At 40.3% G+C, this 21,098-nt stretch overlaps 1 protein-coding gene across 1 annotated transcript in view; it reads right to left on the bottom strand.

Annotated features, from left to right (window-relative positions):
• Positions 1–19,302, bottom strand: part of ST18 (ST18 C2H2C-type zinc finger transcription factor) — a 131,808-nt gene extending 112,506 nt beyond the window's left edge. Inside the window, exons 1-2 of the mRNA XM_060287693.1 lie at positions 19,282–19,302; positions 11,737–11,813 (exon numbers count right to left, since the gene is read on the bottom strand). The gene's annotated coding sequence lies outside the window, so the exon portion shown is untranslated. The remainder of the gene's footprint in view (positions 1–11,736; positions 11,814–19,281) is intronic.
• Between the last annotated feature and the right edge of the window lie 1,796 nt (positions 19,303–21,098).

Here is a 21,098-nt window from a genome sequence, read left to right on the forward strand (position 1 = left end):
ATTTAATAGTTCACGATAGAGAAGAACAGATAAAAAGTGAACGTTCTGGCCCATCCCTGGAGTACATTCTGAGAACCACTTTATAGCTTATTGAACTTGATCTTCCCTTCAGTTGAAGCCGTTCATGTTGAGAAAGGAACAGCAATTATGTACTTCTTCATTACAGGTGCCTTTATCAAATGTGAGCTCACAAATTACAGATCTAAGACCGCACAGCATTTAAACTGGCCCAAAGCGAATAAAAGAAGAGGATGAATTAATGAAAAATGATATCATAAAAATGAATTTCCATGTCAAGCAATGATGCGTATTTCCTTGAGACGTTCAGTGTTTTACCAGCCCTAGTAAACTCGGACTTATTTCTAAACGGCACAGCGAGTTTCTCACGGACGCTATGCGAAGCGTGCCGATGGCTGTTTTGAAGAACACATTATCCTGAAAACTTCTCGAAGGATGAAAACACCTTTTAGTCTGATACTAAAAATAAGTGTGCGTCGCTGTCCTGGTAAATACCTCAGTGGCAAAGCTCTTACAAGGTCATTTGTCAACATTGTTCATTGGAATACATATTTTAGAACTAGGAGAGTACAAGCAGTTGGTAGTAAAATAAATTGTAGAAGGAAACACTGCTGAGGAGTGTTTTAGTAACGAGATGGAGGGTGATTCTCCAAACAGAAAATGACTCACGGAGCAGAAGTTAGGTGCTTTAGCAGTGATGTGCTCAGGCCAGGAAAAACTATTTAGTGTCCTGAAACATAAGCTTATTAAACAACACTCCAGTAAAGCTGGGAGAATATGGCTCAATATAAGAAACAGCAGTAAGCAAATGAGAACGGTTTTTTCAAATTCTTTTCCCATTTAGGTTATTTCAGAGTATTAGGCAGAGTTCCCTGTGCGATACAGTAGGTCCTTGTTGGTTATCTGTTTTAAAAATAGCAGTGTGTACGTGTCAGTCCCAAACTCCCAATCTATCCCTCCCCCTCCCCCGCCCCGTAACCAGAAGTTTGTTCACAAATGAGAACAATTCAATGCCCCTTCTGAATTCTCACCACCTCTTATGTCTTGCTACCCCACTGATATTTATTTAACAAAGCTATTTTAAAAGTATCAACCTCATCTAAATACAAGATAATGTCCCAAATAAGTAATTTGATTAATGCCGGTATAACCAACCTTCTCTGTATAGAACAGTATTATTGAATGAACTCATTAACTTATTCGCTCAAATCTTCACTAAGCACCTATTCTTCTGGAGAAGCGGGAAAAGTGTTTATATAAACAGGTGGAGTCCTGTAGAGTGGAGAGAGGTGTAAGGTGTGTGCCCCTCTCACAGCACAGATACTTCTGTCGAACAAAGCAAAGAGGCAATAAAATGAAAATCTTTGAGAAGAGGGTGCCGCGTTTATTTCTTGCTAAGTTGGGAGAACCATCTGATGGGTTTGACAAGCTCTCTCCTGCAGAAGCACAAACATCAGGGTGTATAGTTTGAGTAGAGAAGAACTCATAATCCTACAAATTCAGGTCAGCTGTGCACGGTGCTGTCACGGCTGACTGTTGTGTCAAGATCCTAACCGATCTCTCTGCTTGGGCGGTTTTTAAGTTACAATGAATCAGACTAAATAAGAGCCTTCGGTCATTTGAACATCTGGTTGTACAGAGAGGTCAGGACCGTTCACGTCAGGCACTTTGTCCTGTGCGTATCCAATTCCGGTCTGTTATTTTTATTGGTTTTTGTTCGTTTTTGCTGGTTTCTCTCTAGATTCCGGTGTTTCATTATCTGTGGCAGGTTACTGGGGGAATCTGATCTTAGTTTTCCATCAGAGGTAACAGACTACGTATTTTGGGGGTACTTTAAATTTTTCGAAAAGTGTACAAGGAGAAAATTCCTTGGAAGAACTACAGAATGCCTGCTTTTCAAGACTTAATTTATACAGTGTGTTTTCAAAGTGAGTAATGAGAATGCTCATGAAATGAAGACTTGGCCTCCAAGTAACCTGGATGGGTTTCCTCTCACCTTTTAACTCCTCCTCCCAAGCGTGGTTCCGTGTTCCCAAAGGAAGCCCCCCTAACCTCATAATGTATCACCCTCGACATGCTCTCCCCCTCTGCTCACTGAAGCCTCCTGCAGGGCCGGGACAATCTCCTCCCTTCTTTCTCCGTAGTCCAGAAGCTCAGTGAGAGTGCTGACTATTTGAGGACCACTGCCCAATTATTAAGAAAACAGGGAACTGTGACCAAGGCCCTGCCTCTGGGATATGAATTTTAGGAAAACAATGGATCAAATATCTAGAGATAAAGTATGAAAGTATCCAGAGCATGTAGCAAAAAGTTATGCTGGTGAAAACATACAGGGTAGATTAACTTGTAAGACTAATAAATGTAACGCTTAAAGTAGATTATTAATATCTGAAAACTAGTGAGGTAGAGAATAACAATCTTATGAACAGTTTACTTGTGAACTGAGATTAGCTTCACAAATTAAAAATAACTTTGCAAATTAAAAACGGACAGAAAACGTATGTAACTATTAGTAACCTTCATAACCATTGATGTTAACTCAAAGTGTGGGGGGAAATTAAAGCTTAAGGACTGTCACTGCCAGTTCAGTCATATGTTAAAAATAGAAGAGTGACTGGCGTGTTACAAATGCCTAAAGAAACTTAATTGGGCAGTTCTTAAAATACCATGAAATAAAATTAAAAGGTAATAGAAGAAACATAGTATTATTTATCATGAATGTGCTAAGCAACATGCTGATCTCAAATTAGACAGAGGAGGTGGTGGGGAGTAGAAAGTGGTGGACGATGCTTGAAGTGATCTGCACGAGGCAAGACGTAAACACAAAATCAGACGAGGCTCTCGGCAATCACTGCTATCAGTCGTGCCTGGATGTTCATTCACACACCAGACTAGGCATCTCACGGTCTTATTGTCTTATTTAAGCCTCACAACAGCCTAAGGAGGGTGACATTATGATTCCTAATTTAAGTTGAGCTGGTGCTCAAGACCATGTGCGATGCCAGAGTTTCTCCTGCCGTGTAGTACTGGCTAGAATGGCAGGCGGAGCCTGTATGTCTTTCTTTGAGCAAACCCTGGAAAGACCCATGAACTCAAGGAATGAGAACTTCTGTGCTGCATTTAGACTGAAAATAATGGGATAGAATGTTTAGACAATCAGTAATGCGTGTTAAGATTATGGAGACTCTGAAATACGGTAAAAACCATAAAACCATATGTGGGGAAATACAGTGATAATGACCTGGGAAATGCTTGTTGATGACAGGAGACCCTGAGCCCTGGCCCAAGGCAGCAGGTGTAGAGGGGTGAGGCCAACCTGAATTTAAATCCTAACTCTAACATTTGCTAGTTCTGTGATCTCAGGTCTGTATTTAACCTCCCTGATCTTCAGGTTCTTCATCTGTTAAAAAGATACCATAACAGATCCTCCCTCTAGAGCTGTGAGGACTCATGAGATGTCACTCATAAAAGGCACGGCACACAGTACAAATTCTATAAAACTCCATGATCCCCAAAGAGATCAGTTTTCATGCAAAGCCCACAGGTAGGTGGTACCCAATTAATAACCCTGCCTGGTCATGGTGAGGATATGTGTTGGTGAGGCTGATTAAGTCTGGAAAGTTAACACACCACTTTCTTTGTTAGTGCGAAAATTCATGAAGTTTTCATTCAAAAATCTCTGTTGACTTTTTCATTCTATTATTTCTTTGTGCTAGATACTGTTGTAAATGCTTTATATTTTTATACAGTAACTCATTTTGCACAACAATTAAGTGAATCAGGGATTATTAATCTTTCCCATCTTTCAAATGAGGAGATTAAAACACAGAGAAGTCAAGTGCTTTCCCAGAGTCACCCAGCTCTCGATGAGCAGCCCTGGGACTCTCGCTGCAAGGTCCATGTGTTTAATCACAGCAACCTTTCATCATCATGAGAGAGGAGATGGAGAAGCAAGGATGCACAAGACAGAAATGATATTCCTGGGATTATATTCTTGGAAGCCAAACCAAGAACCAAGGAAACAACACGTGTACAGCGCAATTTGAAGCAGTGATAAGCGCTACGGGAAAATAAAAGACGGGGGTATTTTAAATTGAAGTAATAATAATCTTTGTTCATTTAAGAAGGAGTACAAGAACTGTGCCTAGGTTGAAAAGAGTTAGAGCCCTCTATCCAGAATGTATAAAAAAGATCACAACTCAATAATAGAAGGACAAATTACTCAGTTAAAATTGGGCCAAGGACTTGAACAGACATTTCTCCAAAGAAGACATACAAATGGCCAATAAGCACATGATAAGATGCTCAACATCATTAGTCGCTAGGGAACTGCAAGTCAAAACCACAGTGAGAAACCACTTTACACCCACTAGGATGGCTATAATAGAAAGACACATAATAACAAGTGTTGGTGAGGATGTGAAGAAATTGGACCTTCCTGCACTGTTGGAGGGAATGTGAAATGGTGCAGCTGTGTTGGAGAAACGTCTGGCAGTTCCTCAAATGGTTAAACATAGGGTTATGATATAATAGAGCAATTCAACCCCTAGGTACATACCCAAGAGAAATAAAAACATACGTCCACACAAAAAATTGTACATGAATGTTCACAGCAGCATTGCTCATAATAGTGGAAAAGTGGAGACAACCCAAATTTTCATAAACTAATGAATGGATAAATAAAATGTGGTCTATCCAATGCATGGAATATTGTTCAGCAATCAAAACGAGTGAAGCACTGATAGATGATACAACAGAGACGAGCCCTGAAAACATGCTGAGTGAAAGAGAAGTCCCAGAAGACCACACATGATGCTCTCACATTCCTATGAAATTTCCAGAACAGGCCTATCTACGAAACCATAAAGTCGGTAAGTGGTTGCCTAGAACTTGGGGCAGAGGGAACATTGGAGGGTGATGGCTAAGGGGTGCAGAGTTTCTTTTGGGGGGAAGGAAAATGTTCTAAAACTGCTGCATAACTCTGAATATACTAAAGGCTTTTACTGAACTGTAACATTAAATGGGTAAATTGTATGGTATGTGAACTGTATCTCAATAAAGCTGTTTTAAAAAACAGATGGAGGGCTCCCCTGGTGGCGCAGTGGTCGAGAGTCCGCCTGCCGATGCAGGGGACGTGGGTTCGTGCCCCGGTCTGGGAAGATCCCACGTGCCGCGGAGCGGCTGGGCCCGTGAGCCGTAGCGAGGAGTCTGTATTTTGCTTTAAGTGGGATAGGATGCCCTCGGACAGCTGCGAGCAGAGGTGAGAAAGCAGGGAAGTGAGTGTCCAGGTCATGGCGTCATCTGGGCGTGGGCAGGTGGACCTCCCTGGGGTGGAGGTGGTAAAGCAACAGACAGCCTTGAAGTTCCGTCTTCAGCGTAAATCAAGGAAAGTACAAAAAGGAGAGCGATAAAGAACAGAAATGGATCTGCTGCCTGCTATGAGACGAACGCATCACTCCCAACGTCCTCACGAATCCTGGGTGGAGAGAAGCCAACCCCTCCCCTCCCCCTCCCCCTGCTCACCTCTTCCACATCAGCCCCAGACCGAGAACACTCTCCTCTTCCCCTCCCCCTTCCTAATCGTCTGCATCTTCTAAGACAGCTCGAAGCCCTAGCTCCTCTGGTTGTCTTCAGTCTTCTGAGTTTCCATGCCAATATCCATTATGCATAACATTTAGGAGCGAAGTAGAACCTGTTGTTTTTAATATGATGTAAATGTAATAATTAATAAAAACTAACATGTTAAAGGCACTTACAGTTTAAAACCATTCCACACAGAGTTGAAATAGGACTTTGCTGCCTAACTTGACAGAAAATTTGGGGGGCTACCTACTCTGAATGGTCCTAATGTCTCATCCTTCCATGCACAGACCTACTTCTATCTGCATCAACTCCTACCTACTCTGAATGGTCCCCATATCTCATCTTATACATGCAGGACAGCCTTTTATTTGCAGCCTCTCCTCTCTCCCTTGCTCCGGTTTTAGGGTGAGTTCCCTGCTGCTTTCTGACGGTAGGCTCTTCACTGGGCTCTATGACATTTGCTTCCTACTCGATCTAGTTTGTTTTTCATCCATATCTTCAAACTTTCCAGCCTTCTTATGTCTTCTGGTTCCTTCTCTGCAGTATATAAACACATTTCTCCCTATATCTTGTTAACTCTGTTCTTCAGAGTCAAACTTCTTAAAATCCCCAGAGGCTTTCTCTTCTCAGCACACCGTTCCTGCACAGCCCAGGGCCACCTGGCTCCCAGCCCAAGTCAGCTCGAGCGTCTTTGGAAAGACCACCAGTGACCTCCTAGCCAACGTGTCTCGCGCTGCATCGTCAGTCTATTTCCTGAGCGAGCCGGTTACGTCCTTGTCTTCCCTGAATCCCGGCTTTCTCCAGCCTTCTCTACATTCCTCCTTTGTTGGCTCCCCCTTTTCCATCGTCCCACCAAACACTGAGATTTCCCGGAGTTGCTAATTCTGATCCTTTTCTTACTCCGTGCGTTCTCCTCGGAAACCACGTCCAAACGTCCATCTCTCTGCCTCAGATCTTGCCCTTGAATCTCAGATCCACAGATCAGCTGGATACTCAGCATCGCCACCTGGCTGTCTTGCATTCAAGATGTACATCAGCTTCTCCTCTAAATAACCTCTTCCTTCTGAGTCTCTTCACCTGGTTACCCAGCCACCTGTAATCCCAGCCACACGGCTGTCATTCATGACTCCTGACTGGTTTTCAAATGGCTGCCCTGGGGCTGCCTCTTGCATAACATGCGCCCCTTGGGACTGTGAACATCAGTTTGCCCGTGTCACCTGCTATGGTATGAGCTCTTACAATACTTGTGTCTGTACCCTCCATGCGTGACAGAGATGCTGCAACATAGTAGATTCTCAAGAAGTTGGTTGAATGGATGGATTCAAGGCCCTTTAAATGCCTCTTCTATGAACTCTTCCCTGAGGCTACTGCTAGGCAAAGGTGGTCATTCTATTCTCTAGGCCATAACCTTACCTTTTAGGGGAAAATAAAACTGACTGTGCCTGGTGAGGTGCTCTGGCCCACATACAGTAGGGCTGAGTGGCAGAGTGAAGTGACGTGTGGCCGTGGCCTGTTTCATCTTTGCACCGGCCATGGGGAAGCCCCCCATCCTGTGAACAATGACGCAGCCGAGGTTGGAGGCTTCACCTACACCACCGTGCTTTGCTCTGGCTCCTAAAGTCCCTCAGGGCAGGTGCCACGTCTTACATCCACTGTCTATACTTCTGGAACCTTCTAGACAATATTCCTTAGTCAACTGAGAGCCTAAATAACCTGTTCACGATATTTACATTTCTTCCTTCACTCTCTTGGAAACTATAAATACAAACAATATCTTAAATCATATCCAGCTGGAATAAAATATTTTAATCTCCTGTGAACGTCACGTGGTATCTACAATACCTAGGAAGAGTTCCATTGTGATTGAAACTCTTCATTCTTAGGTTCTTTATTCCAACAAACACTTTTGCATTTGAACTCACAACGTTCAAAGTTCCTATGCTAGATACTGAGAAGAATAAAATTGTTTTAAATACAGTTTCTCTTCTAAAGGATTTTTGTCAAATCTCATTAACTTGACTCTTTTTACTCGGTATTATATTTTCAACATGGTATTTGCAAAAGATTAAACAGTGTTTTCGGGTTAATCTTCTATAATAATTTAAGGAAACTATATGAGTATTATAATAGTAACCGCCTAATTAAGATCTAAAATGCAAAAATAAATACTACAATGAGTCTAAACATATCTGTAATCCGTAATTTATGTTTCCAAACCTTTTTTTAAGCAAAGCGAAATCTTCACCAGTCCACAGAGAGAGGGGAGCACAGAGGCTGGCTGTGTAACCCACGCTGCCCGAGGCCACAGTGCCGGGCGGGGTCAGTCGGGCTCTCACCTGCAGCCCTGAGTCCCGGGCAGGCTGCTCCGTATCCCAGGGGGGTCTCCTCATCTAGGAAAGGGGATGATGGCAGACCTCACCTATTGGCTTTTGCTCTGGTTGTGACTGTGGTTAAAATGAAAAGAATTCTTATCTGGACTCAAAATAGTGGCTGACACCAGGTCAGTGTTGTATTGTTATCATAGCAGAAAAAAATAACGTCTTCCGCTCGACACCAAAATTCTCAGAAGAATGCAACGATCAGGTGTTTCCACGTATCTGTACTTACGCTCACAGACCTAAGATTTCTGGCTGTTTGGCAAATGTCTAACTTCGATGTGATGTTTAGTCTCAGAGCTAAAGCGCATACAGTTCTTAGAACAGGCTACTTCCGATACCAAGGTTACTGGCCTGCTAAACATCTACGTCTTAGGTATACCAAAGACAAGCTGTCCGTGAACTGTTTTTCAAATCTTGGGATGTTTCATTATAAAAGTTCATGGAGTTATAGAATTTGAGGAACGAAAAGGACCCCAGTGGACACCAAGCTCAGCCCGGAATGTGACAGATGTTATCAAAATAAAGCAACTGGTCGAGTCAAGATCATTCAACCCTTAACCATACTTGGCTGTGAGTAGAGCCCAGAGTCCATGGGACCCAGTGTCACTTGACACTATGTCGCTGACAATGTTTCTTTTTCCCTAACCTCTGTGCCCAGAGACCGCATAGCAGAGAAAGAGATTAAGAGCACGCATTTGGGGAACAGTTAGATTTGGGCTCAAGCCTCAGTCCTGCTGGTGACCTCAGGGAAAGCACCTGAATGTGCCTCAGCTTCAATTGCTTTATCCGCTAAAAAGGGGTACGAAGGGAAATCTTACAAGTATTACATCACGTAACGCGTATAGGGGTTTAACACAGCGCCGGCACAGCGCGTGCGCTGGTGAAGGACAAAGATTGCTATTTTATTACTGTCGTCACGTACGTCATCCTTGTTATGAAGCGATTCATGCGCACAATGTTTGCGTCAGAAGTTCTTTTTCTTATTGGCCAAACCTAAGAAATAGTTCTTGGGTTGCTGACTTAACAGGTGTGCGTTGATTGTGAGTGCGTGCATGTGTTAGGGAGAGGGAAGGAGGGAGGTGTGTGTTTCCATCATTTGACAAAGCCAAGTCCTGGGATCCCACGGCTTCTGTCCGTCCCCCTCAGCTCACTTGCAGTCTGCTGTGATACGGCCTATATACCATCTCCAACCACAAAATCTGATTGTTGGAATCTCCGGGATTGACCAGGTTCGATTATGTAGGAACAGTCCCAAGGAAGTAAGTGAAGCAGGCATGGGATGTCACCAAACTTCAACTGTTTATGGGAGCAAAGAAGGGCTACCAGAAGATTCCTGCCACGGGAAATCTAATCAGCTCGTGATTTCCTACAAAAACGCTTGGAAATTTGACCTTCAAACCAAAGCTCCACATCAAAATGTACAAACTGTTCTACAATCCGAAATCTATGGCTGGAAGGTAATTCAGCCGAATGCATTTCAGATAAATAAAACCAGTGGAATATTTTATTAGCTCAAAAGGTCTCAGTGAAATAGATTCCATTTACCTGTGAAAACCAACGTAAGCAATATTCGGAAAGGTCTTTTATTCGTTTGTTTTGTTTAGACTTAGAAACTGCCTTTCAGGAGTGAAAAGGTAGAGCTTTAATCCCTAGGAAAAAAATTCCTAAATACCTCATAGAATTAGGACAATCCTTCATGGAGTCAGAAGCAAAAAAAAAGAAAAAAGAAAAGGAAAAAATAACTTCCTCTACCATGAAAAGTACCCACCACGGTACCCCGATCTCCATTCTTTCCCTTCCTCAGGCCTGACATTCTGTAGATGACCGCCCTTATTTGTCCCTACATGTTTTCCAAAATATAAAAGTGAAATAGAGTCCCAAGGGCACAGTACTTGAAAGGTTATGAGAGTTGGAGAATTTTAACCGTGCCTGCCAAATCAGCAGATGGCTTGTTATTATAATTATATGCATCAATAAAACGAATAATCTTTACAAAATTTGAATTTCTACTAAAGTAAGGGATTTAGTAAGCAGATGCAACAGAATGCATTTTGTTTAACCCTTTTGGTAGACGCTGGTATATTTAACACACAAAAAGGTCAAGGGCTCTGTACATAATAGGTTTGCCCCTTTTCTGGAGTAGTCATTTTGTCAGCTTCAATCTTTTCTTGATTTCATTTTCTCCATGAGCATATTCCACCCTCACCCCTTTTTCACCCTTCAGCATAGAAATGTTAAGACTCATTCCTGACCAGTGTTTGTTATTTGAAAGAAGAAAGTTTAAAAGAGGTAAATACCTTCATTCTAATTCATACCAAATATGCCACAGACACCAAAGAGCAAACGGTAGATGCATCTTCCTAGCTGACGGTATTCCTTTACAAATTAGCTTTTCAATAACAAAATTTTTCATTTTTTGTTTTCTTATTCTCTGTAATCTACTTGCCAGGAATGAAAATACTGTTTATTCTATTTAAATAATTAACCATTTCATTTCCGGCTGCTTCTGCCTAACATTGCAAGTCCGGATAACTAAGTTTTGTCCCGTGCCAAGCATGAATTCCCTGATATAGAAATTGGACACATATATGACACATCTGAAAAAAAAAGGGTGAGGCAAGGTTTACACACTGGCCTTGGGCCATGTTTCCTTCATGAGGAAAAACTCAAAATTTAGGAAATTAAATTAAACTACCTATGTTACTTGTAAATTTCGGAAAAGGTGGAGAAAATGTACCATCCATATTGGTATACTTATTTGGCAATGAAATCATGATGTAAATATTTTCTCATGGAAATACCAAGTGTAACTCTTCGTCCTAATAGCATATCAATTAATAGGTATTTTACTCTGATAAACCAACAAATATAATATTTAGGAATATTTGGAGAACATATATTGTGCAAGTACCTCTATACCTTCATATTTACACTAAGTCAAATAAATTAAAATGCTCTGATTTTAAAAGCTATTATACTTTTGTAGTTAATACTACTTTGTAGTATAAATAAGTCACTAGTAAGACTTTGAACGCATTCACATTTCTGAGGTTGACGCAATTTACCTGTGGATACGAGATCCATAAGATCAGAAATTCTTCTTAGCAACAAAATTCTCACAGAGTTGCAACTTAAATGTACAGGTCAAACCCCATCAGAATAAACATTCCTACAATCAGAATCTGAAGAGTTAAACCAAAAAAGTAACAAACTCGTACCTGAAAGTTTATAAATTTGATGCTACATTTGACAAAATACTGTTCAAATACCTGTAAAGACACTTGGGTGTCTCTTAGAGTTCACTGGAATGAAATTTTAAAATATTTAGCCGTCCACTAGTTTCAAGTTTCTTTAAATAGTTCATAGAATAAAATATTTTCCAATCATAATGTCATTGAAAAAGAAAATTTTTTTTTTTTTACCAAATCAAAGTATCAATTAAAAGAAACAATCTAAGTCAAAACCTTATGAAATAAATCTCAAAGGGACAAAAAATAAAGATACTAATTTTAAAAAATGAGGAGTAAACCTAACAGTAGTAGATAGAGACCTTTGCTTTAACTAAATATTTAAACTATGGATATTCCGTTCTGAAATGAAATGAATTTCAATTTCACTGCAATGAAATTTAGTGTTTCTGCTTATAGACAGTTGAAATGTAATGAAATTTCAGCATACACCTGACTGCTGTTAATAAAGCTATGCATAATCAGTCTAATGACATATCAATATACATTTGGTATTTTTAACTTGTTACCTTAGACTCGATATGAGCACGCAGCCATGTAAAATGGTTTTCACAGTCTTTCAAGGAATCTCACAAAACTGAGGGCTCTGAAAGTAAACACACGAGAAAGAGCTCTGTAAGGGTGAGGCAAACGTGGCAGCATCTTCACCTGATACTGGCAGGGCCACTCACTGGTTCGAGCTCCAAGGGAAAGTTAAAGCAGCAAAAGCTTTTCAAATACTTACATTATCTTATTTAGTTTTCACAGAAGTTGTAAGGCAAGATTTATCCACCCTGTGCCCCATCTAACAGACCAGAAAACTGAGGCCCAGAAAAGTTCAATAACTATCCAGGACCACAGATTTGGTCAATGGAAGAGCCAGGTTTCAAACATATGAACTCGGGAAGGGAGTGGGGTAGATTCTCTGGTCACTTGGTGTCACTCACATGACACTTATAACGACGGCCTTATCTCTAGGAAACATGTCATAGTTCTGCTTAGATGGTGGGTAGTTAGGGCTGGAAATGAGCTCCCTGTACTACCCACAGCAAGTCACACAATCCTTTGAACTCATAATACTTATTTCTCAAATAAACCAATCTGAATAAAAGTAACAAAGTTTCCTTCTGTCAACAGAAATGAAGTTCCTCACATTTCTTTGAAGAAGCAATTTATACGGCAGATAAAACCATTTTCTTCAGGTATTTTCAGTTAAATTTTTAAAAACATTTTTCCAATTCAAGACCAATACTGGTGAAAACAAGTTCACGTAAAGCAAAAGTAAGGATCTGTGCCCTGGGATCTTAATTACAACATAGCCCCATTTTATTTTGAAGGGTGACAGTCATATCCCTGTGAAAGTAATCCCACTCAGTTTTATCCACAGCGATGCAGCTAACAGACTTGGGCCAAGATTGCCCACCGTTCGCTGGACTGGAGGGCAGCAGTCAAATACGTATAGCCATCCGAAAGGATCGTGCGTTTTCTGAACATTTCACTCCTGTAGTAACATGATGAACATGAGCACCCGTAGAAAAAATAAATTATACGTCACAAGATTCAGATTTAAATTGTTCAGCACAGAGAGAGGACCTCATGCACCTAGAACGCCCAGAAGGATGACCTAGTTGCATAACTCTGCCTTAAACCAAAATCGTTAGGTTGCACGAGTAGCCACTTTCAGACAGCTTGCTTTTTCCACGAGTTCTGTCCCATTAAAGGCCTGGTGATGAGATGACATATTAGAAAAATCTGAATTGAGTAAAATCAAAGTATCTCTCCCCTACATATAGTTTACTTGAAAGAACGAGACGCAATTATACCACCTTCTTCACAAAATCTATTTCCCTCTAAATTCTGGTTGCTATAAAAATAATACTTAGAGTTTGTAATACATAATACGGTTATATACTCTACACATACAGTCTTAAATGACTCATGTAAAGAAAATGAACGTTGGGAAAGGAGAAAAGTACTTCAAGACAAAAAAATTTAAAAAGTATGTGACCTCTGGTCACCCAGACCATATTATGAACTATTATGAATCTCCCATAAATACCAGTAGGAAGCAATTTATTCCGTATCATAATATTTCCATATTCTCACATAAATAAAAATGTTTCCGGGCAAGTAATGCAAGTTTGCAAACTGGTTTCTATGTAATATGGAGAGTTTTAATTCATGAACAGATGACATGCCATTATGATATTAAATGACAGTGTCTTCAAAAATTGAATCCTGACACAGATATTATGAATCCATCCATTTTAAAACAGCACACTTAACAATACTTTAAAAAATGTTTTCAGTGAGAGTGTCAGAGTTTATTAAACCGTGGACAATCCACTGAGCTGACAGTTCTTAGAATAAAATATGGAATTTACCTGAACGTCGTGGAACAATATCATTCTCTCTTGAACTAAACAGCCTCTGAGTACACACGTCTAAGGCAGACAGACATTTCAGCAAGGCAAATAAGACTTTCTGGCAACTTCCTGTTGCCATATTTCTCTAAAAGGATCCTGCGACGTTACAGTTCAATACTAAAAGCATTTTTCAAGGGACACAGTACCCCCGTGCTACTCAGTGTCAAATAGCTTTGATTTTTTTCCCCCAAGTACAGCAAGCAAATAACCACTAATCCTACTCAGCATTACAGATTCACAGCAATGATTTTATTTGCAGCTTCAAGAGAACTGGAACGCACAGAAAAAGAGGAGCTATTATCTCCTTGTTTTGTTGTGTCTGATTGATTGATTTTTAAGATACTGATTGAGGAAACCGTTGTCCCACATCTGTTAAATACATACTAGTGGAGGGAACAATTTTATATTAACGAGAAAGAACTTCACTGCACCCATTCATACCCCAGTTTCTGTTGTGTCTTAAAAGCAGTAGGACTAACTAAAATCAGAGTTACCTCATGCATTTGAAAGTTTCTCAAAGCTGCACACACACCTGAACGGTCGTCACTTGCAGAAGCCCCCTTTCTCCAGCCAATAGCCCACCTCTCCAATTCAAGTTCCCTTGCATTTTGGAGTACACTCGACTTTGAAATGTAAAAACTTTTATGAAATGGCAAAATGAAACAACCGTAACAGCAACATAGAGCTTTGATCACTGAAGCAGTATTTCCAGAAGTGATAGCAAAATCCCTCCATCCTGACCTACTTGTCGAGAACCGGACTTGCATCGCCACGGTTAGGCTAAGATTTGTTCTACTTTCTCCCTGGGGCTTAATTGCCAGACTGACTTACCCGCACCTCCTAGCCTTTGTTCTGCCTCTCGCGATGACCTCAGGGAAGCAGTGATGCAGAATAACGCAGGGGTGGGCTAGGGTAGTCCAGTGTTTGTGTCGTTGTGTGGTGTGCAGGGACACTCTGTGATACTCTAGTGAGCTGCTAAGCTTTTTTTGTAGGCTTTGTGTCATTTACTTAACGACCAATCTCATTAGCTGCCAGGGTACAATGGGCTGATGCATTTTCTATGTACATACTCTACACAGTGACCCTCAAGGTTGCCGAAGGTCTATTTAATCAGTCAAATGCTGAATATATTTGCAGTAAATCACTAAAAAAAGAGAGAGAGAGAAAAATATGAGACTCCCGAGGTATCTTGCAGGCTTCCTGTTGAAGGGTGGTTCCTCGCAGGTAATAAAATGCATGCATCTCTAGCCAAAACAAGGGCAGAGCAGGCGGAGAGGAATTCTCTGGTTGGCATGGGTGACCTTAATTTTTTTAAAACAGAACTTTCAGCATCAAAGATATTTTCTCCGAGCAAGGAACCCGGATTTGAAATTTAATTTCTGTCTCAGTTTAATCTTATGAGCAAACCCAAAAAGCGCTGCATCCTTTAGCAGTTTCTCCTGACTCCGAAGTTGCCCCTGCCCCAGTCCTACCCACTGCCCGAGCAGCCTTGGAACTGGCAAAGTTACGTTCCTGCCCTCTTTCCGTGACAAGGTAAAAACCCTTTTAACTCTTATGAAAAATGAAATGCTGACAGCACGGTGAATGACGACAGCTGTCCATAAGTATCAGGGAGAGCTCTATTGTCCAGCCAGTCCCTGGATAAAATGAACCCTTTACAGCAGAGGCTGTTCAGCTTGGCTAAAGAGTGTGGGGAGAAGCGGAGGAGGTCACTGGAGATTTCGCACACTAATTTAATCTGGGAAAAGGACAGGCTCTGCATCTCCCCTGAACAGACTGGCAGCAATCTGGGCCCCGCAGAACTATCTCCTTTTGCCTGTGCTCTATTTATTCCTTATCTCTGTTTACCAACCGCTAGGTCCCTTTCATTCACACCACGAGGCCGTTTTTCCTACTATCAGTCAGCAGCTGACACTGTGGAAGAGCCTCAAAGGCAAAAAAAAAAAAAGAAAAGAAAAAAGAAAAAAGATCAAAACTAAACCAAAGCTGTATAAACAATGCAACAGTACAAGTAAATGCATAAACCCTGATTCTTAACCCAACCCACAGGGTGCAAACAAACCCACCACAGTGAGCTATGACCACAGAGAAAGAAAAGACCAAAACCATTCATGAAATCACCATCCGAAAAGAAGGGTTTGAATGGCTGCTGGCTGCTGAATCAGGTCAGGGGCGTTCTTACCTCTATCATAATCAACTAAGGAGCAACCAGGACACATTTACCTTGCCAGGGAAGGTGAGCTATACATGTCTAAGGGCAAACTCGCTCTTATTAAGATGCCAGCAGATTAAAAAAAAAAAAAATCCACCAATACGATTATAAGTTAAAGGGAATCCAACAATGTTAACTTTTTCAATACCTCATCGTGTTGGTTACATGTAAACAATTCAAGAAGCTGGGCGTGAAACCTCTATCATTTTTATATGAAGATACTAAAAAGTCCCGTGCAATCCAGCCAACCAGATCTTTTTCCGTGTCCTATGTCAACGTGATTAACGTAGAAAAGGAGTTGGGAAAAGACAACTTCAAGTACAACTTTTTTATCTTTTGAAGACCTCTACAGCGTGTGGGTAAAAACAGAGGCTGGAGTAACTAGTTTGAAGTGTAGAAAGAGGAGAAAACAAAACAAGTGTTATTTTGAACCTTGCAACTTTTGAGTAAATATGAATTCTGAATCTGAAGTAGGCTTTACCTGCATTCAACTCGAGTACTAAGTAAGTCTGAATATTTCGACAAAGGGGAGGATGCCACTTAATATTAGTAGTTCACTGAAGTGATTCGGGATATATATGATTCAGAGTAGGGATACGTATATAGTGTAAGCATAGACACACACACTGCTACCCACATACACATACACAAAATGAGAACGTGTATAATTTGTAATGCTACAGTTCCCTCGATTAAAAATCGTGACTCACTTTAAATTTCCCTGATTTTTTTTATCATTGAAATGATTGGAAATGATTGGTTATTGTCATAAAAATCAACACCGTATTGACTCAGTCACTAAGACCTTTAGTAAAAAAGGGAAGACAAAATGTAGCTCATTATCTAGGATGATCAATTGGACCAGATTTCAGTTTGTGTTTTCACCTATATGCATTATGAGCAATGAAGTCTTTACTACTTTGGATCCTTTTTTCCAAATGAATTAATGAATTAAATTTATCCTTTCACCAGCTGCTAGGCAGCAGATGGAACCATTTCTGAAGCCTTGTTGAATTCAATCCATAAAACTCATTTCCTAGGATTAGCAGTCCAAAGTTTCTTTTAATGTTTATATACCGCTTGGGATTTTGCATTTCATGATGTTAAACTTTCAATTTAACTATTCTTTTTGCACTTCATATCAAACAATTATGATCTTTTGGATTTCTATAGCAGACATGGCAGGTCACATAAGGACAAGAATTAATTTCAAGAGCAATAAAGTCATACAAGTTACATTTTTTGATGTTCGTTCGCATTGCCCTACTACCATGGAAACTATTTGCACTGTGGTTTTCTTTTAATGTCAACCTAAATAATTACATATCTAGTAGCCTGTGATTTTTGTTTATTTACTCATAAATACATTAAAGCTGCAACCAGAAACATTCATTAGCATTATGGAAGCTTAAAGTTTTGCAATTGAATTGTAAGCATAAGATTGTTACATTACCTGCAAATAACTACCGTATATGCCGGGTTAATTTATCTAATAAGAATTTAATCCTGACCTTTTAAAATGGTAATAAAGCCAATTACACAGAGTATGCAGATATGCATTTTATAAATCTAACTTTTTAAAAAGCATGCTACCATGGACAGCTCCTAGCGTTTTCTATTCTTTTCTAGTTAATTTGCACTTAAAATGTCTAAGTTAAGAAGAACCAGGAAACTTTAAATCTTACTAGCTGATGTTACAGCAGAATACTAATGGCCACTCTTAAAAAAAAAAAAAGAATTTTAGAATTCCATAAAAGTTCCAGTGTACTTTGAAAGGTTTTAAATACAACTACCTTATTTATGCTCTCCAAGGTACAGTATATCCAAATTTAAAATATAAAAGCTCTTAAGCTTAAAATGATGCTGCTTCGATAACATAAATACAACTAAAAAAGAGTGAATCACTCTTATGTGCAACAGTGATTTCCGCTAATTTGGCACAAGAAATCTATAGTAATCTAATATTGGGGTAAGCCAAGAAGGCCACATAATCACCACTGAGTAACTGAATATTTAGAATAAGGAGAAAAGAGATCACTGGCAATCTTAGGTTACACACATAAGAGTAGGATAATATGCAGATGATATTTGCAAGGGGAACAAAAGTTAGGGAAAGTCTAATTTCAGTTTTATTTTAGACTCTGAATCTGATTATTCCCTGGACCTTATTTATTTTTTCCCTAACATAAAGACAGTGTACACAATTATATTGAAGGTTTCTTCGTCAATTTTTTTCCCTTGAGTTTATGGGATTTTGCAGTGCTCGTTATGGCATAAGATAAGAGTTGGTGTAACTTTTCTGACAATAAGCCACTTCCTCTTAGAAAAAAATACTGAAGAAGTTATTTTACACACTTTGCCTATTAGCTGCTTTGTTCTTTGAAATTGAAAGAAAAGCTCAGTATACCCCTTTAGGAGACTTCTATGATTTCCACATGTATCAAACCAAAGCATGTTTAATAAATGCCTTGTGAGGATGAAAGGAACATGAGGCCAAGCACTGTTTATCAAGGTATTTGAAATTTTTCTCTATCCTTTAGTAATATTTCACTGAACTCATCCTTCAGCAAAATTTTGTTCAAGGTTCATTTTAAGTCTTTCTCCTTCTTCAGCCTTTTCTAATATCACTCTTTAACTTTCTGAAGAGTCTCCTGACATCTGAATTTATCAAAAAATGAACTGTATCATTTTTTAAGACTCCAATTCTCTAAATATTTAAAGACAAGATTATAAATACCGTACTTATCATTTTAAATATCTTTGGGACTTCCCACAAACTCTTTCCCTTATGTGTAGCCATGACCAGCATTTCGACTTTCCAAAAAGAATATATGAAGCATCTTTTTGATATGGTTTTTGTTTATAAAAATAACCCATATTGTTGTGTTGATAACCCTCTTCCCCCCCGGAAAAGATTTCCTCTACCCTAGTGAGCTGTCAGATTTGGGATCTCAATGGTAGTTTTTGCGATCTCAGAAATTATTTCCACTTCACTTTGTTTCAGAGAAAAAAGTGTACTAAGTATAATTTTGTATCAAATATTCTCTGTTGTAAATTTGCACATTTCAAAAGTGTATATGAACAAAGGCATTATTGATGCAGTATCAATGCAAGTGCACCAAGACATTTTATTCTGAAATCCTTCTCAATGAAGATACAACAATCCTTTCTGCAAAAATTTAAGAAAGAGAGACAGAAAGAGCATTTAAAATAATGACCAAGTATATACCACAGGAGAAACCAGAAACAGAAGTTCAAAACAAACATCAGAAAAACCCGTCTACATACTTCTAAAGTTCAACCTTTAGTGCTCTCATTATTTTTTTCCCCCAGAAACAAAACTCAACATGACGACCTAAGACACAAAAACTTACTACAAGGATGAGGGACTTAAACCTCCGTGCGAGCAGTACGCAGTTCCAAAGTTTTCAACTTACTTTTTTGTTCGTTTCCAAAACTTATATTTCTCTCCTCCCTTGTGTGCTGAACGGAAGCACTAAAGCTGTTTCTTTGAAAGGTAGTTCCCATGATATGACATCCAGTGCCTCTGACTGCTCAGAGATAAGCACCTGCCTTGTGTCCTCTCTTTACGTCACACCTCCCTATTCAGACCTTCTCAATATGATTCCCATTTGCACATCAACAGCCTCACGCGCATACACAGATTTTTTTTCGGCTCTGGGCCCAAAACTTTCACTTTAATTTTCATCACATGATTGCCGTGGCATATGTCCTTCCAAACCTCCCATATATCAGTCATCATGCAAATGAGACGGAGTATCACTCCTCGGCAGCAGATGGCCAGGGATGATAACAATGGCTCAACAGAGGAGATGCAATGTCCCTGACTTTATCGCCACGGCAACAACAACCTAAAATATATGTAATGGAAGTGGCGCTTATTAATTTTGCAGGCTCGAGTGTTCTGATTTTGTGAGTGAATGGGCTGAGTTAAAAAGGGGGCTGTGTCCTCCTGCCTTTAGAAGACTATCTATAAAAGCCAGGGACCTGGAAATTATTTTCAGTGACTAAGAAGGCAACAGCCTAGCAATTATTTGAGTAATTAGGTGTAATTCCTCCCTGTAGGCCTTGTACCCTCCTGTGCTTGCCTCACAGAAGCTCACGCGTTAGACAGGCACAGATACTGAAAAGAAAAGTGCCTCAAGATACAGCGGGGGAGCTTGCAGGAGCCCTGTCACTTGGCCTCCACCAGGCTTGGTAAACACAAGCCCCAAGCTATAAGTAAATAGAGGCCCCACTTCACAAACACAGACCAATTAAAATGACAAAGGCGACCACACTTCTGGGTGGAGCTTAGGGAAGCTCGATGCTGCATGGGGCTCCCACACAGAATGGTCTCCAGCTCCGAGCCCCCCCGCGCCCCATCCCTGCATCCCCACCCCTGCCCCTCACACTGGACCCTGGCTTCACTTCCCTCTGCAGGTCGTGCCCAGCTCGCCAGGGAATTTTTTCATGTGGCTCTTTTCATCCCTGACTCCTAGCGGATCCTCGATCTGCTACTCACTCCTAACCGTATGGAAGAAATGAAATCATGGGAAGAAAACAAACCCAATCAATCCTTCAAAAATGTGCAGCCCTTTTACATTGGAAAGGGCAGACCCCCAAACGGCCAAGACAAGTGGGAGCTTTTAGGAAATGGGACAAAAAATCGAGAGGAAAAATCTGGCTTCCAGATATTTTCTTGGAAACTATTTTTTGAAACACCCTTGGCAGTATTTTCCGACTAACCGATAACATAATGACGATTTCACTTTTTGTTTGTTTGTTCGTAGGGTTGAACCACATAGCAACATTTTGAAAAGTTTGAGTCGATTTATTTTTCAAAGAAAAACCACCATGGCAGTAGCATCTTATGACAGCAAACTAGGTTCTGTGTCCATAATGGGAAAAAAAAGATATTAATAAGAATTTATTGCCTTAGAAGAGGAAAACTATAAAAAGATTTTTAAAAGAATTAAAACCTTCTCACATCCTTTCAACCTTGAACAAACCTCAAAGACACTGTGCTAGGCTCTCTGAACAGACGAGGGATGTGAGATAAAGGATCTTAGTGTTCTCCTCCAGCAGGACCTTAATGAATTGTTTGAGACCCTCTCCCCGCACTGTTCTGTGTCTCGGTTTCCCGAGAGGTACCAGAATCCTGCCCCCTTCCCCGACCCCAGACCTGGAGCCCAGGCCCAGGATAGGACTCCTCCAGCCTCCAACTGTCTGTTCACCGAAACAGAGCAGTCTA

The sequence above is a fragment of the Globicephala melas genome, chromosome 17 (assembly GCF_963455315.2).
Source record: "Globicephala melas chromosome 17, mGloMel1.2, whole genome shotgun sequence".
Classification (NCBI taxonomy): domain Eukaryota; kingdom Metazoa; phylum Chordata; class Mammalia; order Artiodactyla; family Delphinidae; genus Globicephala; species Globicephala melas.